Source organism: Euprymna scolopes, chromosome 44 (genome assembly GCF_053919585.1).
Source record: "Euprymna scolopes isolate OS-2025 chromosome 44, ASM5391958v1, whole genome shotgun sequence".
NCBI classification, from domain to species: Eukaryota; Metazoa; Mollusca; class Cephalopoda; order Sepiida; family Sepiolidae; genus Euprymna; species Euprymna scolopes.
The window spans coordinates 42366514-42384847 of NC_136525.1; the positions used below are offsets into that span (position 1 = coordinate 42366514).

General features: G+C 35.4%; 1 protein-coding gene across 3 annotated transcripts in view; it reads left to right on the forward strand.

Annotated features, from left to right (window-relative positions):
• Positions 1 to 139: 139 nt before the first annotated feature.
• The window catches only part of LOC145268815 (small COPII coat GTPase SAR1B-like), a 70492-nt gene continuing 52297 nt past the window's right edge, over positions 140 to 18334 (forward strand). The window contains exon 1 of one of the 3 annotated variants that reach the window (XM_080124445.1): positions 140 to 253. The gene's annotated coding sequence lies outside the window, so the exon portion shown is untranslated. Of the gene's footprint in view, positions 358 to 18334 lie in introns of all 3 variants that reach the window. The other 2 variants (XM_080124447.1, XM_080124446.1) reach the window with 2 other exon arrangements.

Sequence of the window (18334 nt, forward strand, 5' to 3'; positions counted from 1 at the left end):
AGTTTTATTTATTTATTTATTTATTTATTTTTATTTTTTTTTTTTTTTTTAAGAAAAAATCCGGAAGTTGAAAAACGCATGCGTGTCAACGACACGTTGAAGTTTCTTTCATGTAAGAAGCGTTCTGATTGGTCGAACTGATAAAATCAACCAATCAAAACTCACGACTTAAAAAAATCTCGTTGCGTTTTTCGGGAAATCTACCTTTTTGGGGGCAGCCATTTTGTTTTTCGTGTTACGGAGACGATCGAAGGTAGCGTATCTCTTAAATTTTTGTCTAGCTGTTTTTACTTATGTCTATATACACGCCTAATTTCTAACCATGACTTTTATTTGAACCCTCTAGCAACCTTCTGCGTGAGTATCCCGGTCTTATTTAACACGAAAAGAAAGTTCTTCTCCCTGGTGTTTTTCGTTTGTATACTTGGTACGAAATGACTCCAAATTGCAGACGTCAACATCGCGATTTCTGTTGATTTTTATAATTATTTATTTTAATAATAGTTTAAAATAACGAATATTAATTCCTTAGATACTTTATGAAATGGTATATATGTGGTGCTATCTGTATTGATATTAAATTCATCTTCAACTTAAAATTAATCTTTGTACTTCGAATTTAAGTAATAAATTATGACAGTTTTCTAGTAATCTGTTTCAGCTTTTTTAAACCCCCATCTGTTGTTTGTGAATTGAAATAACAAATATTTAAAAAGAAATTGTTTTTTTTTTGTTTTTACTGATAACAATTTATTAATATTTTAAATTAAGTATTAATCTAATGATTCCTACTTAATTTATTAATGAGCCTATCAATCGATTTTCACCAGATTTTTAATTCCACCCTTTGCTCCCACGATAGCAATGAAAATAAAAATTTAAATTTGATTTTTCTTTTCTTTTTCTTTTTTTTTTTTTTTCTTTTTTTTTTTTTTTTCTTATCGTGAGATTACACATCAACGCCCTGGAAAAATAATAACCATAATAATTTTAAAACTTTAAAGTTACGGTTCACTTAGTTACATAAATATTACATAAAATGGTTACCCACTTCCTGACCGCAAGAAAATCGTTATCGATCACCTAGTTGTTGAATGTTGATCACATAGCGTAGAACAAAACGGGTAATCATTTTTTTATCATTATAACTATTTTTTATTTATTATTATTGCCAACACCCTCCCCCCCCCCAGCTGAATGCACACCCCTTCCCCTTCTCCACCCACATCGACCTGAATGTTTATCGAGCCGTCGCCGAACAATCAAAATTAACTTTCTTTTTTTTTTTTTATATAACCCCTAATTTAATGTTGGGTTCCTTTACTCGCCTCCATGTTAGGGATCTGTTTAATTACTTTTTGTGCTTATGCACTTATGTTACCGTGAAAATCGTATTTTAAAGTTTAATTCAAGTTTCACGATATCTTTTTGTTTTATTAAATTGTTAGTTGAAAGTACAGAATAGTTATCAAATTCCTCAGGTTTTCTTTTTATACTTGAGTCACCACTTATCAAGGCCCGAAGACCACTCGAGAATAGGGGCTAATGAATGTAAGATGGTTGAATTTGATTATTTATGGGGACGACTCAAGAACTTGTTTACATTGGATTTGAAAGCTACCATGTTGTATTCAACCGGGAAGCAGGCCAGCGGAACACTGTTCCACAGGTGAACAGTTAAGAATGGCTTTCTAAACGTTATTTTAACACGGTAATATAAATGCAGAAGTATCTTTTTTTTTCTTTTTTTTTTTTTTAACTCGTTGGGTAAAAGTACAGAATAATTACAATGTCCTCCCCTCCCATGTTAAGAATGGCGTTTTAAATAACATTTTAGGACGGTACAAGTAAATTTTAACCTGGTTTCCACTTTAACGTTTCTCTTTAAAATGACGACATTTAGGTTTTCGGGTATGTTAAAAACGAATATCGTCTTTAAATTTTCCGCAAATAAGTAGTTTTTCAGATATTAAGCAATGTCATTTCTTATGTTATTGCCGGTGGTCATCTTGGAACGCATGCGCTTGTGCGTAGTTTTTCGAGGTTGCGTTTTTATGCACGAGCATGCGCTCGTGCGTACCAAGATGGCCATCAGCAATAACATTGCTTAATATCCAGAAAACTACCTATTTGCGGAAAATCTGGTAAAACTATACAAACACCGTGACAGCGAATTAACCCTAACCCTAACCCTAAACCCTAACCCTAAACCTAACCCTAACCCTGTCACGGTGTTTGTATAATAATACCGAAAATCTAAATGCTATATTCGTTTTCAGCATACCTGAAAACCTTCCGAAGTCGTCATTTTAAAGAAAAGGTGGAAACCAAGTAAGTAACCCACCTTAAAAACCTTTAAGCGAAATCAATTTTACTTTTTACGAGGAAGTTATTTTCATTCTTTTTTTTTTGGGGGGGGGGGCTTTTTGTTTTCTTTCTAATGCTAACCTAACCTGATTTTGGCATACTTATTTTTTATGTGGTCTGATTGGGCATTTTCCAGTATAGACAACAAAACTTAAAAAAATAAAAACAAATGGTATTTTTTTACGCCCCCCCCCACCAACATTCCCATGTTAAGAACAGCTTTCCAGGTTGGGGGGGGGTATTCCGAAAACCGTTCTTAACATGGGGAGGTTGGGGTGTTTACAATACGCTGGGGCAGTGGGGTGGGGCACTGGGGCACGTCGTAAAAATTTACCAAACAAACAAATGGCAAAACCTACCAGGATGATTTTTTTTTTTTTTTTTTTTTTGTGTGTGGTTTAACTTTTCTTTTTCAAGCGTTCATTTATCATGTGGGTTTCTATCGATATTTTCTTTAGTTTTTGAGCGATTATTGAGACTCTCCAGATGACCCTCTCATGTCAGCAGCCAGTTTGTGCTTGTTCTAACTTAACATTCAGCACTACTTGTGTTTTTCAAAGTAACTAAACGCTTTAAAATAAGTTAAACCACAGAAAATATCCAATTAGGTAACTTATCTTGCCTTTGATAACATTTTTGTAATTTTTTTTTACCACTTTTTTGTTTTGTTGTCTAGAAAATAGCTTTAAAGTCGTAAACTGTTTCGACCATTTCCGTTTTGTTCCATAAATCGCACTCTGAAACATTCGCACCTTTTCTTCAGCAAAAAATAAAATAAATAAAACAAAACCTTTTAAAAAAAACCGCTTAATTGGTCTCCACACCAACCCTAAGTCCGAATGGCGGCAATACGAGAAACCTCACACATACACGCGCGCGCGCGTGTGTAATTAGTAATTCTGAAAAAAATAAAAATAAACAAATGCTATTTAATAAGTAGCAATATCCGCCAATCATTTTGTAAATATAAAATAAAAATGGATACTCGTTCTAATCTGTTATGTGGTAAAAAAAAAAAAAAAATGGGTAATTATTTTATGATATTTAGGTAGCATACAGACCGTGCTTTTTTTTTTTTTTTTTTTTTCTTTTTTTTCTTTTTTAGATAAAATTTTCAAGTTAAATTCAATTTTTACGTTCTTTTTAATAAAAATTGTTAGGTGAAAGTACGGAAAAGCTCCCCAGTCTCCCCATGTTAAGAATGAGTTTTCTAAAAAAAAAAAAACGTTATTTCAACGCGGTCCGTATTCCACATAAGCATTCGTTTTTTTTTTTTTTTTTAATTAATATGGTAACTTGACCCCCCCCCCCTTTTAAAATTTTAGTTTAATTTTAAAGATTTTGTTCAACTTGTTGACGTGTTATCACACGGAAACAAATTAAACATTTTATTTATTTATTTATTGTGGCAACGTATGAGGTGGGGGGGGGGACAACGATAACACATTTTATCTTAATTTTATCGCCCACTCACTTTAAACGTAATGTGACCCGTTGAGTCAGTATTTGTGTATATATTGGTTATACTGAAGTGGTTAGCCGTCAAAATGGATGACAAATTTAAATGATTAGTTTTGTTTGATTTTCAAAACTGAAAGAGCAAATTAATACACCGTGTGTGTTTTCAATTTTCTTTTCAGTTTGTGCAAGTTGGGTATGGGGCATCCTACCAGATGGCAAACATTCACCCACTATCTCATATTTCAACCGAGAGATCTTTTTTAAGATTCTGACCATTCCTTTAAGTGCAATTCTTTTAATTTCTCTTGCACTTGGTTCACCGGGTATATGCCAGGTAGTTTTTGAAATTCTTCACGAGTCCAGTTGCTCCTAGAATAATAGATCTTCCTAAGATTCCAGTTTCTTTACATGTGTGTATGTGCATGTATTGCTTGCCAAAACGAGGTATATTGCCACTTGGAACGTAAGGGGCTATTGAGCAGCGAGAGGTTTGTTCACATTACATTTAAACTTCAGCACTTTAGTACAGTTTCGGAAGCAGGAAGGGAATTCCAAAGTCTAGCAGTTTTTGAAAACAAACAATTAGAGTAGGTTTTTCCAACATCTAGGGATCTCTACAGTAAAGTGGTAGAATTTTGCTACTTGTCGAGGCGGCACAAGTGCTACGAGTTCATCAGAACGCAGTCCATTAAAGTACTTGAATCATTAATTTATTCATCCGTGATCCATTGGGTCAGTATTTATGGAAATATTATCGCTTATATTGAAGTGTCTGGCTCTCAAAATGGCTGCCACATTTTAGTGGCGAGTTTTCTTTGGTTTTCATAGATGAAGTAAATTTAACGGTGTATAAGGATTATTTGATACGGGAGATATTCATAATCGTACCCTATTTCCAAAAGGGGGGAGATATAACATATGAGAAATATTTAGAATCAAGTCTCCCCTTGTTATTTCAGATCATTTGAAACCATAGCAAGTTTTAGTCTCCCCTCCATCAAAGCCAAAGGTTTTGGGGAAATATATATAAGCTAGTAGGCTGCCCAGCGTTGCCCAGTCGTAAGATATGTATAAATATATTTAAATTCCTGCAGATTAAGTATTTATAGACAATTCTCTATTGATTGCGAGTATTATTATTATTTTTTTTTTTTTTCTAAACAATTATTGATCTTTTTTACTGAAAAGGATATGATACATAACTACAGGTGTAAAGAGTTTCAGGATGGTTCATGAAAAAGTAAATAAAAAAAAATAAATTAACAAAAAACGCAATAATTTTTTATTAATCAAAAACAAAAATGGTTGTAAACATGAAAATATAGTAAAATCACGAACAGGAACAACTAATGAACAAGTATAAGTTAAAATTTGAAATTAATGTTTTTCATTTTTATTTTAGAAATTATCTTGTTAGTGCTCTGTGAAAAACCTTTGCCTTGCTCAAAGGCTCCATGGTATCCTGAAGTTTGGGAAACCCTGGTGTACTGTATAATTCAAATTTTTTTTATCAGTTATGCTTAAGTTTTAAATTACATTTTTATCTGTCATGCTTAAATCTGAAATACTATTTTAAATTAATCTGTCAAGTTGAAGTTGTAAATCTGTTATGCTTAAGTTTGAAATGGTAATTTTGCTGTTAAAGCTTAAGTGGTGAATATTATTTTTGTTTGTCTATCATGCTTAAGTTTGAAATGGCGTTTTTATCTCATTCTTTAAACTGAAATAACTATAATTCACAATTGTATTGAGTATCACCCGCATTGAGAATTGAACCTTCAATCTTCAGAAAAGTGTAATTTTACAACTTATTTTTCTCCCCAAGTACTTTATCCACCAAGCTACGAGTTCACAAGTAGTCCAAAGAATCCCGTTAATATGAACAACATGAAGATGTTTCTTTGTATCGCTCTTTATAACGTACTTGCCTGGATGCCTGGGTGTTTGGAAGTATGTGTTGAGCAAAGAAAAGTTGTAGTAGGCAGGCAGGCTCGAACCCGTGACGCGAAGATGGAAAAGAAAGTGTATGTTGAGTGGAGATTGAGCAAAAAAAAAAGGGGGGGGGGTATTGTGAGCACAAAAAGAAAAAATTGGTATTTGGCAGGCAGGCTTGAACTCATACCGTGAAGGAGAAGAACATGTAAAAAAAAAAAAAAAAGTGAAGTTTTTGCTGTTGCGCCCATCATCAAACCGAAAGTGATGTAGGTTTAAATTAAGGCTAGACAATCGAAAAGGGGGCGACTTTCGAAAATATCGGCGAAAAAGTGTAGAAAAGTGCCCAGTTGAGGGTGAAGGAATTAATGTTTTTGCCCAATTTTTCGAGTCCGAAAGGTCGAGCTCAAAACAATATTGATCTCGTGAAAGTCCGTCGCCTCTGTCAAGTTTTAGGCAGACATACATACATACATTTAAATAGACAGGTGAGACTTATATTATAGACTAGCGGGGGGTACCCAGCGATACCCGGGTGTTTTGAGGTGTGTGTGGTTTTAGGTAAATTAAACTAAAATAAAAAATAAAAAAATAAATAAAGTTTTGGTAGGTGAATATGAGGATCGAACCCGAACCCTTGAGGCAAAGTTGGAAATTAAAGTGTGAAAAAAAAAAATGTGCGACGTTAACCATTGGGCCACCGCGACATACAACAGACACGTTTGAATTTATTTATTTAACTATTAAAAACAGGTGTCCGCAATAAAAGTTAACTGTTGCTTCAATTCGACCTAATTAAGAAGGTCAAATAGAAGTCACGCAGTTAAATTTTACTGCGAGGCAGCGTTTGGGTTTGTTTACCTAAATTTGACTTTTTTTCCCCAACAGATGTTGGGAAGGGGGAAACAGCTCCCAATTGTCCAGATTGAATAGCAATTGTCTGTTATACAAGATTGATCAAAGCTGATTGCTTCTGGATGTTTCCCGGCGCGATGCCGAGAACAGGTTGTTAGCTTTTGAATTAGTTTCGCTTTTTATACAAAAAGGCCGAATCAATGCGCGAGAAGCCAAAATAGTAATAATTTTGTAAAAATCGACGTAAATAAATCTATACGCTACATGCGTTCTCAAATCCTAGATATTATCTACGGCCTATATAAACAGTTCTAAGCAATAGTAACACTCCCCCCACCCCCCGAGACCGTGTGCAAGGAAAGCCTTTGCGAGACATACACGAAATGGTCACACACATTTTGCCTTTTATATATATAGAAGATTAGAAAATATATCCAGCGTTGCCCAGTATTAAATGTAACGTTAAATTCCTTTTAAAAAATGAAGTAAAAAAACAAAGAAACTGAGACATGTGCATGAGAATATTATGTTTTTTCTAAAGAGTTCAATTTTTGTAAGTAAAAAAAAAAGAAAAAAAGTACTCAAGCTGAGATTGAAACCAAAACCTAAAGACTGAGTTGAGTATGGTAACCATTAGGCCAGCTTGCCACGATCTTTAAAATATGTTTTCAAACTTATTAACATAAGGAAGCTGTCATGTGAACGATTCATGCATGCGCATTGTTAAACAGTTGACAAACATAAAAATCCCCCCCCCTCCCAGTAAAATTTTTCAATTTTCACCCCTTAGCAGCCCTATTTTCCGGATGAAAACTGATTAAAAAGTTTTCCACATGTCTGAAAACCGTATATACCAAATTTCAAGTTTGTATATCAAGCATTTGTTGAGTATATAGGTTGAGAAGTGTCCTCACACACATTCTCACTTTTTTTAGATAGATATATAATTTGCAAAATAGAAATTAAAAAGAAATCCACAAACAATAAAGTAGGGTTTATTAATTTGTGTTACCATTTAAAAAAAAATTAGATAATGAAATTTGGCTGCCATTTGGTGAGTTAAGTTTAATATAGCCATATTAGTAAATATAAAATATTATTTTTAACATTGGTTGGTAATAAAGTAAAATTCTATTTTCTGCTTCAAAACTGGATGTTTTTTTTTTACATAGGAGTCACCACTTATCAAGGCCCAGAGGCCACTTGAGGATAAGGGTTAAAGAGTGTACAGTAGTCAATGGGACAATATCATAGGAGTCGTTATTAGTGTAAATTTGGTAAATTGGATTACTTAAGGGGAACGACTCATCCAGAACTTGTTTACGTTAGACTTGAAGACGACCATATTATAATCAGCTGAAAAGCAGGCAAACGGAAGACAGTTCCACAGGTGTGCAATTCTAAAAAAGAAGCTTTATTCATGGAATTTACATTTAGGTTTAGGCGCAGATAAAGAGTAGGGGAAATTATTGGTAGTTTTCAATTAGTTCAGTGTTTCTTGTGAAAGATTAGCGAGTGGGGGCGGGGCCATACATTGGAGCTCAGACAAGCACTTGCCATGAAAATAACAATAAAAAAGAGACAGGCTCGCAATGTCTCTTCTATAAGAAAGAGGTTGTAGGTAAAAGAAAAGGGCATCCCCCACTAGGCTACGAAGTCTATTTTGAACTCTGTCAAGGCAAGATATGACTTTCTAGCAGTTCTTGCCCAGATGTGGCAACAAAGGTTGCTGGAAAAATGATGAGATCCTTCTATCAAACCAGTAGATATCTACCTGCTGATGCAATTCTCTACCTGTATAAGAGCCAGGTACGTCCAAGGATGGAGTATTGTTGTCACATCTGGGCAGAAGCTGCTAGGAAGACCTTATCCTGCCTTGACAGAGTTCAGAATAGACTTTGTAGCCTAATGGAGAATGCCCTTTTCTCTTCCCTGCAACCTCTTTCTCACAGAAGAGACATTGCGAGCCTGTCTCTGTTTTATTGTTATTTTCATGGCAAGTGCTCGTCTGAGCTCCAATCTGTTGTCCCCCTCGCCAAACATTCATGAAAAACACTCATTTGGCTGTAAGCACTATCAATAATTTCCCCCACTCTTTATCTTGGCCTAAACCTAAACGTAGATTCCATGAATAAAGCTTCTTTCTAAGAACTGCACACATGTGGAACTTTCTTCTGTTTATCTACTTTCTAGCTGACTACAATATGGCTGTCTTCAAGTTCAATGTAAACAAGTTCTTGCTGAGCCATTCCCCTTAAGTAATCCAATTACAAATCCAGTACTCCATCCTTGGATGTACCTGGTTTTTATATAGGTAGAGAATTGCATTAGCAGTGAGATATCTACTGTATCGATAAAAGGATCCCACCGTTTTTTTTTTTTTTTTTTTTTTTTTTTTATAACCCTTTTTGCATTATTCCCCTCTGCACCAAAATACAGTAGGTTTCAAACAGATGCTACATTTCTTATATCTATCCTATTAGCCACTATCTTACGTAACTTTATAAAGACTTTTCTGAGACATCCAGGTGTTTAAATAAAATCCTAGATTACATCCAAGGAGCTACATCATCACTATCGCATTAATCTACAGTTAGCGGGTACTGCTAGTTTCAAATAAATTCAGAAAGTTTTCTGATTGGTCCAAAATATAATTGTTTTTATTTAGGATAGTGTATGTGCAGACGATATGTGTACAAACGTGTTATGCATTTTGATTTTCTACGTCTATGTATAAACATTTTTTCTCCACTTTAAAAACGAGCCTAGTGTCTAAATCTTTCCCGTGTGGAGGCATTGTAAATAGGTACACGCTTCATTGTTTCCGTGCACACTGAATAACATCATCTCTTAAAACAAGAGGGAGATATATTTGGAAGATTCTTTATGATGTCATAAAATGATGAAAACCTCCATTTAAACAGTGAAACAACAGAGACAACTTATAATTTCTGCTCATTTATCAGCGTGTGTAAAAATTGAATAACAGTAACGTAAGATAATAGCATGAGAAAACTTTACATGATCTTTTGTAAGACTCCTTCACTTATAGAGACACTCCCCTCATCTTCTTCTATAATATAAAAGGCAAAATGTGTGTATGTCTGCCAAAAGCTTTCGACACGTGCAATGAATCTTGACGAGATCAGTATCATTTTGAAGCTTGACAATTCGGACAAATATCGAAAAATTGGCCAAAAACATTAATTCCTTCACCTTCAACTAGGCAGTTTCTAGAAGAGGGGTCGTTTTTTTTTTTTTTTTTTTTTTTTTTTTTGTTTTTGTTTTGTTTTTTGTTTTTTCCATCAACATTTTCACAAGTCATCGTCTCCGTTGGATTGACTAGCCTTAGTTTCAATGCTTGTGACTTCCGGTTTCGCTATGGACACATCAGCTAAGACGTTACGTCTTTTCTTTCTTTTCTTTCTTTTTTTTTTTTTTTTTTTTTTTTTTTGCCTTTTTCTCCTTCACATTACAGGTAAGAGCCTGCCTGCCTACTAGCACTTTTTTCTTTTTCTTTTTTTCTTTTTTAGCACCACATCTGGGCAGGAGCTTCTAAAAACAGCCTATCCTGCCTTGACAAAGTACAAAATAGACTTCGTGGTTTAGTGGGGGATGCCCTTTCCTCTTTCCTACAACCTCTCTCCCACAGAAGAGACATTGCAAGCCTGTCTTTGTTTTATCGTTATTTTCATGGCAAGTGCTCGTCTGAGCTCTGATCTCTGGTCCCCTCTCGCCAATCTTTCATGATAGACACTCGTCTAGCTGAAACCATTGTCAATAATTTTCCCCACTCTTTATCTGTGCCTAAATCAAAACGTAGATTCCATGAACAAAGCTTCTTTCTTAGAAGTGCACCCTTGTGGAACTCTTCCGTTTGCCTGTTTCCCACCTGACTACAACTTGGATGTCTTCAAGTCCAACATAAACAAATTCCTGATGAACCGCCCCCTTAAGACACTTTATCAAATCTCCAATACTAATGATTACTACGATACTATTCCACTGTATACACAATAACCCTTATCCCCCGAGTGGCTTCTGGGCCTTAGTAAGTGATGACCACCATGTAAAAAAAAAAAACTACACCACTTCAACACACCTGTGCAACGCTGGGTATCCTCGCTAGTTTAGCATAAAATTCACATCTAAGTAAGAAATTACAATTATGACAATAGGTTTACACTTAAATACAAGCCCCCCCTCCTCCTCCTAAATTGATATTATACACCCTCACTCAGTACCTAACCTTCCTCTGAAACTAATTAAGTGCACCACACAGTATCCCCCCTACATTTGAATAGAAAAACATACAACATCCGTTATCAACAATTAAATTATTGTAAGCAATATGTAGTTACGATTACCATCCCACTATTTTTAATGTTGGACGATGTGTCTCCTTGCTGCTTCAGTTGCTTATCGACTTTAGTAGAAAGTACACGTCAAGAATTTGTTCTTGACGATCAGCCTGACGGGTACTGGGCCAGGAACTGTATGTCCACCCATCCGGGCCTTGCCACCTGGCTTTTGGATGGAGTAAGTTTATTGCTTACTGCATGAGGCGCCTCTATCAGGAATGTCGACCGAGATGTCCAGGCAATTTTTGATAGGTAAGAGAGCTCCTCCTTTAGTAATGCTGACTTGAGCACCCCACCTTCTGACCTTGTGTCACATCTTGCTGAAGTGAGCAATAAGTAAATCTCTAGTTGCCGTTTAAACTGATGTCAACCTATGTTCAGTGCCTTCACTGAAAGTGTACTGTGTTTTTCAAAAGGAACGTGTAAGCGAATTCTTTTAATTCCATCTTTTTGATTTTTTTTTTTTTGGTTTTAGTGATTCAAATGAAGTTTTAAATTCCGAAAGGTTAATCCACCTCAATGAAACTGTCTCGTCTCTGAAATATGTGCTGAGAAGGAAGACTGGTCTGATGTGTAAGAATGGCGGTGTTGAAATCTCAATTCGTTAATCATTTTATTCTAACCCGAACCGCCGTACATTGCCATCATTGTTCGGAATGTGCAGACCAGAGAAGAATCCGATTCGATCCGACCAAAGTGTGTGCTGTTGTAATGTAATGGGGTTGTATGTATTTAGGAGTATATATTATCGTCTAGAGTGTGTGTATTTTTATATATATATATATATATATATATATATATATATATATAAAATATGCATCAAGTGCGCTTGAAAGCCAAATACAACGTAATATTAGGAAAATAAAATATTTTACTTGTTTGAAATTTATCACAAATATATTTCAGAGGTATACTCCATCTTCAGTGTGTTTTGTTTTTCCCTTTTCTTCTTCCTTGCCATGTTGTTAATTTGGAGAGAGAAGTCTGAAAAAGCCGTGCGTTGTTTCTAACAGTTGTATTTTGAAATGTTTAAACTGTGCGTGTGCAGCGCGAGAATAACATCAAAGAATGAGTTACGTTTTAATTTGAATAAAATAAAATATGCGTATATATGTGTGTCGATATATTTGATTGTCTAGTAATAGAATATAAACATAACATAATCAAAAAGGGGATGGATAACAGTTCTTCCGGGGAGGGGGGGGGCATCGGCCAATGGGGAAAATACCTGGTCCATCTTTGATCTTGTTTGACGGGAAGCTGTAAAGAAGACTCATTTAATGAATCAACAAGTCTTGAGTTGTCTTTTCAGCAACTTTATTCCGGATGTTTCCCCCATTGGAAAGCTGCAATGCTGGTCCTAGATTTTTATTATCAAAGTTTTCTGACAGTCTTCTCTGCTCTCTTCCTCTGACTACCAACTGTCAACTTTCCTCTTTGACTGCCAACTCGGATTGATTATACATATAATCAATCTCGTTACGCCATTCAATTTGTGTCTTTGGTCATGTAGGAGGTGTTAAAAAAAAAAAAAAAAGTATTTTGTATAGGATTTTATTTTTAACTCTGTTTCCCAAACTTACCGTGTTCAAGAGAGTCGGGCGCCATTTTAAATTTTCCAATACATCGGTGACCACTGTATGTGGTAGTAGCAGGTGGGGGGGGAGGTCAAAACAAGAGTAGGCAGCTCGGGTGGAGATAGGTGTTAAAAGAAAAAAAAGTGGTAGTAGGCAGATAGGGTCGAACCTGTAATGCTAAGGAGAAAAAGAAGGTTAAAAAATGTAACGTCTTAGCCGATGCATCCATGGCAAAACCGGAAGTCTATATGACCGAAGACACAAATAGGATGATCTACCTTTGTCACCTATTTTTGTTTTTGTTAGTTATGAAAACTAGCATTCCTTTTTAGCAGGTTAACATTTTTGGGAACTATTTTAACATAAATAATTTTATCTGTATCTTTCGCCTTGATAACATTCTTGTTAGAGAAGAATTCAGTTCAGTCCGACCAAAGTGAATGCTGTTGCAACAACAGTAGTTAACAATCGCGTGTACACATATGGACGTTATCGCATCTGATAACTTTATTAGACGATTACAATGGTCATCCTGTTGGTTGTTTCTATTAAATTAAGATAGCAAGAAACGATCACTGTTTGGTATTTACGAGGGGCGGGCAATAAGTAATGCCCCTGACCCGTTTCCCATAGTAGTAGAGCAACAAAACTTGGCACAGTTATTAGTCTTTCTCTGCATAGGAACCACCCAGAGTTATGCATTTCTCCTATCGTTTGATGCAGCTCTGGAAACCGTTTTTGTAGAACACCCCAGGTTGGTCCTCCAACCACAACATGACTTCAGAAATCAAGGCTGCATCATCTGGGAAACGCTTTCCTTTCAAAAACAACTTCATGACTGGGAAGAGATGAAAGTCAGAGGGTGCAAGTTCAGGAGAGTAGGGAGGATGGGGAGGATTTAATAACCACACGCCCGTACTTCTGATCTGGCGACATGCGAGTTGTGGACCGGAGTGTTGTCCTGCAGGAGGAGGGTACCTTTGCTGATCTTGCGCCGCCTTTTGATTTGTATAGCTTCCCTTAATTTCCTCAAAAGTGAAGCATAATAGGCTCCTGTAATTGTGGTACCCTTTGCCAGGAAATCTGTCATCACTACTCCATCCTGGTCCCAGAAGACTGAGCATGACCTTGCCAGCGGAGGGCTGCACCCTTGCCTTCTTTGGAGGTGGTGAGTCCAAGTGCTTCCACTGCATTCACTGGGCTTTGGTCTCTGGATCATAGTGATGGGCCCAGGTTTCATAGTCTATTGAAAAACTTTGATTCATCTTCTTGGCACATCTCCAAGTTCATCCTTGAGCACTCTACATATTCTCACTTCTGGAATGGTGTGAGCAACCTGAGAATCCATCTAGCAAACACCTTATGCATATGCAAATGGTCATGAATGATAGTTTCCACAGACCCTGTACTAATGTTGACATCTTGGGCTATTTGGCGAATAGTAATGCGCCAATCTTCCAAAATGGAAGCCTCAACTTGCCGGACAGATGCCTCATCAATGGCAGAAGGGAGTGCAACCAGGTTTGGGAGCTATTTCCAGACATCCGGATATGTTTGAATTCACAAAGCCAGCGTTTTACAAGGTCATATGATGGGGCATTATCACCATAAGTTTCTTTCATTTCATCAATTCTCCTGTGGTGTGTGTCCTTTCAAATATAAAAACCGGATCACTGCTCGACATTCAACAGGCTCCATTTCACACGTGACTCAGTTCAAATACCTGTAAAACAGAAACCACAATTAGTTCAGAGCTATAATTTGCCACATAACCCGTATAGATATAAATCATTGCACATGCAAAATTTCAGCTAGATCAGACAACTGGAAGTGGATCGGGGGCATTACTTATTGCACACCCCTCGTAGGTATGCTAGGCATCAGAAATATGATATGCATCGTCACCAAACGTCAAAAAAATGATCCCATTGTATTGATATAGTTTGATACAAAAAAACATGGTAACATCTGTAATTGTATCATGTTTATATCTGAACAAAAATGTCTTCTGTTAACACATCTCTGGTTTGTATTACTGTACACACAGATTTGAAAAAGTTGTCCAAAAACAAATATATAACAAATAAATCAAAAGCAAGATAAGTTACTTTTCTAACTAATTGGATACATTTTTAGTGTTTTTATTTAACATAACATGTTCATTCAGCTTGCAAAAATTTAAAATGGCACCCGACTCTCTTGAACACGATAAGTTTGGGAAAATGAGTTAAAAATAAGAAACTATACAAAATACTGTTAGAAACTCACCGAATATATGGCAGCTCATGTCACGGTAACATATATTGAGCGAGTTTCTAACAGTATTTTGTATAGTTTTTTTTTATTTTTAACTCCGTTTCCCAAACTTACCGTGTTCAAGAGAGTCGGGCGCCATTTTAAATTTTCCAATACATCGGTAAACACTGTTTTTCAAGCTGAATAAACATGTTACATAAAATAAAAGCACTAAAAAGTATCCAATTAGGTAGAAAAGTAACTTATGTTGCCTTTGATAAGATTTATTTGTTATATATTTGTTTTTTGACAACTTTTTCGAATCTGTGTACAGTAAAACAAACCCGACATCTCTTCCATATCCGATGTACGGTATACCTTTTGATAATGCTTATTTGCTGATGTGTATATACAGCCTAATCACATTGACACTCTGGTTCCTGTTAGATCACTCAAGTTAAGCAACATTGAGCCCAGCTGATATTAAAATGGGTGACTACTTTTTTTTACATTTTCACCTCAAACAAGGCACATTGCCACTTTTGTGTAGGGGGCTACGATCAGGGGCAGCAACTACTGGGGCACTATGTTGGGATTTGGGCAGCAAGATGTCGGTTCACGTTACACTTGAACTTATGCATCTCAGTACAGTTAGGGAAGCAGGGACCTAGAATGGAATTCCAGAGTCTAGCGGTTTTGGGGAAGAAACTACTGGAGTAGAAAGATCTTTTACATCTAGCAATCTCTACTGAGTGGGGGTGGGATTTAGCTGCCTGTCGGGTTTGTCGAGAGTGTCTACATCGTGGGTGCACAAGTGTCTGCAGTTCGTCAGAGCATTCACCATTAAAATACTTGTAGAACAGGCAGAGGGATGCAACGTTTCGTCGATGGGACAGAGGCTGAATTGGGAATACCAGGTGCTGTATGTGCTCTTTGCTTATCTTGGCATTGTTGCCAGCCGTTCTGGACTTCTTCTTGCTATTCGAATCAGGCAGTGCCAATTGGAGAGGTGTGGTTGGGTATTACGCAACCTTTATTTCACAATTGCACATGCAGCCACCCTTAGAGAGAATATCCGTTGTCTCTCAAGACTAAACAGAGGCCATGATGTGTTAGACAGCTTTAAGAAATTGACTCCCAAAATAAGCTAACTCCGCCCAGGTTTTTATTTATCCTTCTTTTTCTCAAATCTATTTTTATTATTTCCAATGTTTTTTATGTTTCCTGTCAATTGAACCTGCTAGTGCTACCTCAATTTTTAAAAATTATTTTTTTAAATAGAAATCGCTCCAGATAAGGCATGAAACCACTTGATGTAAGGAGCTAAAAAAAAATATTACTCCAGGTTCTAAAACTTGCCAATGATAAGTGTTAGATGGAATAAATTTTGACCTAGAAAACAATTGTTCTGTCAGAAACCTCGCTTGTGGAATGTGAGGACTAAAAGACAATAAGGATAGCAAAATTCCTGTAACTGCTGAAAGTAAACCCAAGATCCTCTTTCTACTCTCCTTGTTTTACGTCTACTAACCCAAGAACTCTTATCCATTCTTTAAACGTGACCATACCATCATAGTCTACTCTCCCTATATATTGTCCAGATTTAATCTTCCTCTGAAATCATCAGAACTAAGCCAGTCTTTAAGACTCTTATTACACATCCATGTTGTATTTCTTTCCATGCAACGCATGTCCTCAATCCTCAATGGCCAGGTTTCACTTCTATGCATCATTACATTAACCAAGGGAAGACTATCAAATACATGTATATGTATTTGATAGTCTTCCCTTGGTTAATTGTGATAACTCTCTGCTGGTTAGCGCAGGCAGAAATTCCCTGAACCGATTCCATCCACACTTAACTCTTATCATATTAGCACCTGCTTCACCTTGTGCTCCAATGACATCACAAATGTAACAAAACTTCAAAACATCAATAGCTTCACTAGGTGCATGAGAATTTACAGGTAAATTTCTAACAAAACACTTTTTTGTTTTAAATTTAAATATATTATTTATTGATCTTTTATCTTCAATTTGTGATATATAAAACTTTAGTACATAAATTATTTACTTTTTAATAGGCATTTCAAGATGGGGGGGTGGCGTGAATTAAAAAAGTTTGTCTAAAATATATTCTGTTTATCGGAAAGAGCATAAAATTTCACATTGACCCTGAAAATATCGTAAAAATTTAATCAATAGAAAAATTTTGATAGATTTTTAAAGTTTAAAAATTGAAAAATACTTGTAAAATTCAATTGATTTCATTACTGTTTTTTAAAAAATAAAAAATATTTCTATTACTTTTTATACAAATTTAATAGTTTATTTTGGAAGTATAATCCATAAAGAAAATAAACAACCCACTTTTAAAGGAGAAATTACGCGTTTTTTATATTTTATTCGCAGTTTTGTGTTAGGGGTGTCAAAAATTCAGATACACCTAGTGTCTCTCTCCATATTTTCAAACACTATCTCCTCTGAAACTAAAAGTTACAGAGTGGCACTAGGGGCCTCAAATGATTGGATTTTTTACAGGATGTTCTTTTATGGGTCTTTAGCCGATTAAAATAGTTTTTAAAAGGTCAAAATTAAAAAAATTGTTAAACGTTTTGTAAATTGATCTTGGTTTATTTTTAATTTTTAATCAGTTTATATGCATGTCACGTTTGTACAGTGATAACGTCAACAGCTTTGAATGCTACAGTTTTGGTTTTGATTCTAGCTGGATGGCACCTAAATATTTTTTTCTTTACTTTTGAAATCACAATTCTATACATAAAAAATCTGGACAAATTAATATATCATATTTAAGTGCCTACTTTTTTTTTTCAAATTTTGTACAAACATTTGTCATGGTGAAAGTAAATTTTTCACTTGTAAAGGGGGAACCTTGCATGCTCAGCTTGTTATGCATAGATTTTTCATAGAGAAGTTCTGTTTAGACATATGTACAAATGTTTTGTTTGTGTATTGGAGAGCGGCCTAGGTGTGTGTGGGACGGGGGATTGGTAATTATCAGCAGTAATAATGTTAGAAATATGCAATGTTTTTGTTCCAAACAATGCCAATTGTTTAGAATGTCCATGGGGATAAAACACATTCACAAAATGTTTCTACTTTAGTTTGGAAAATTAAAAATGTAAATAATCGTTTTGTGGAAATAAGAACAATCCAAATATTTCTTCAGTTATGTTTTCTTTTCTTTTTTTTTTTTCCTCCCTTTTTTTTTTAATAGTTTTGGAAATTTTTCAACATTGAAAACTATATGCAAATCACTTCATTAGTTTACTTCCAAGAATTTACTGTAGTCCTAATATTATTGCGGAGATCATCAGTTGTTTACCATGAAACTCTTTTGAGGATTTCATAATTATTAATAATTCAGTATATATACTTTGATTATAAGGATAAATATATTTGAATTTTTTTTTTTTTTTTTCATTAAAAGTGTCTTGCAGTTTCGATAACTACTTTTATGAGGTATGAATCGTCTACATATTAGAATCAGGAGGCCGTCATTCATATATTGCATATTATTTT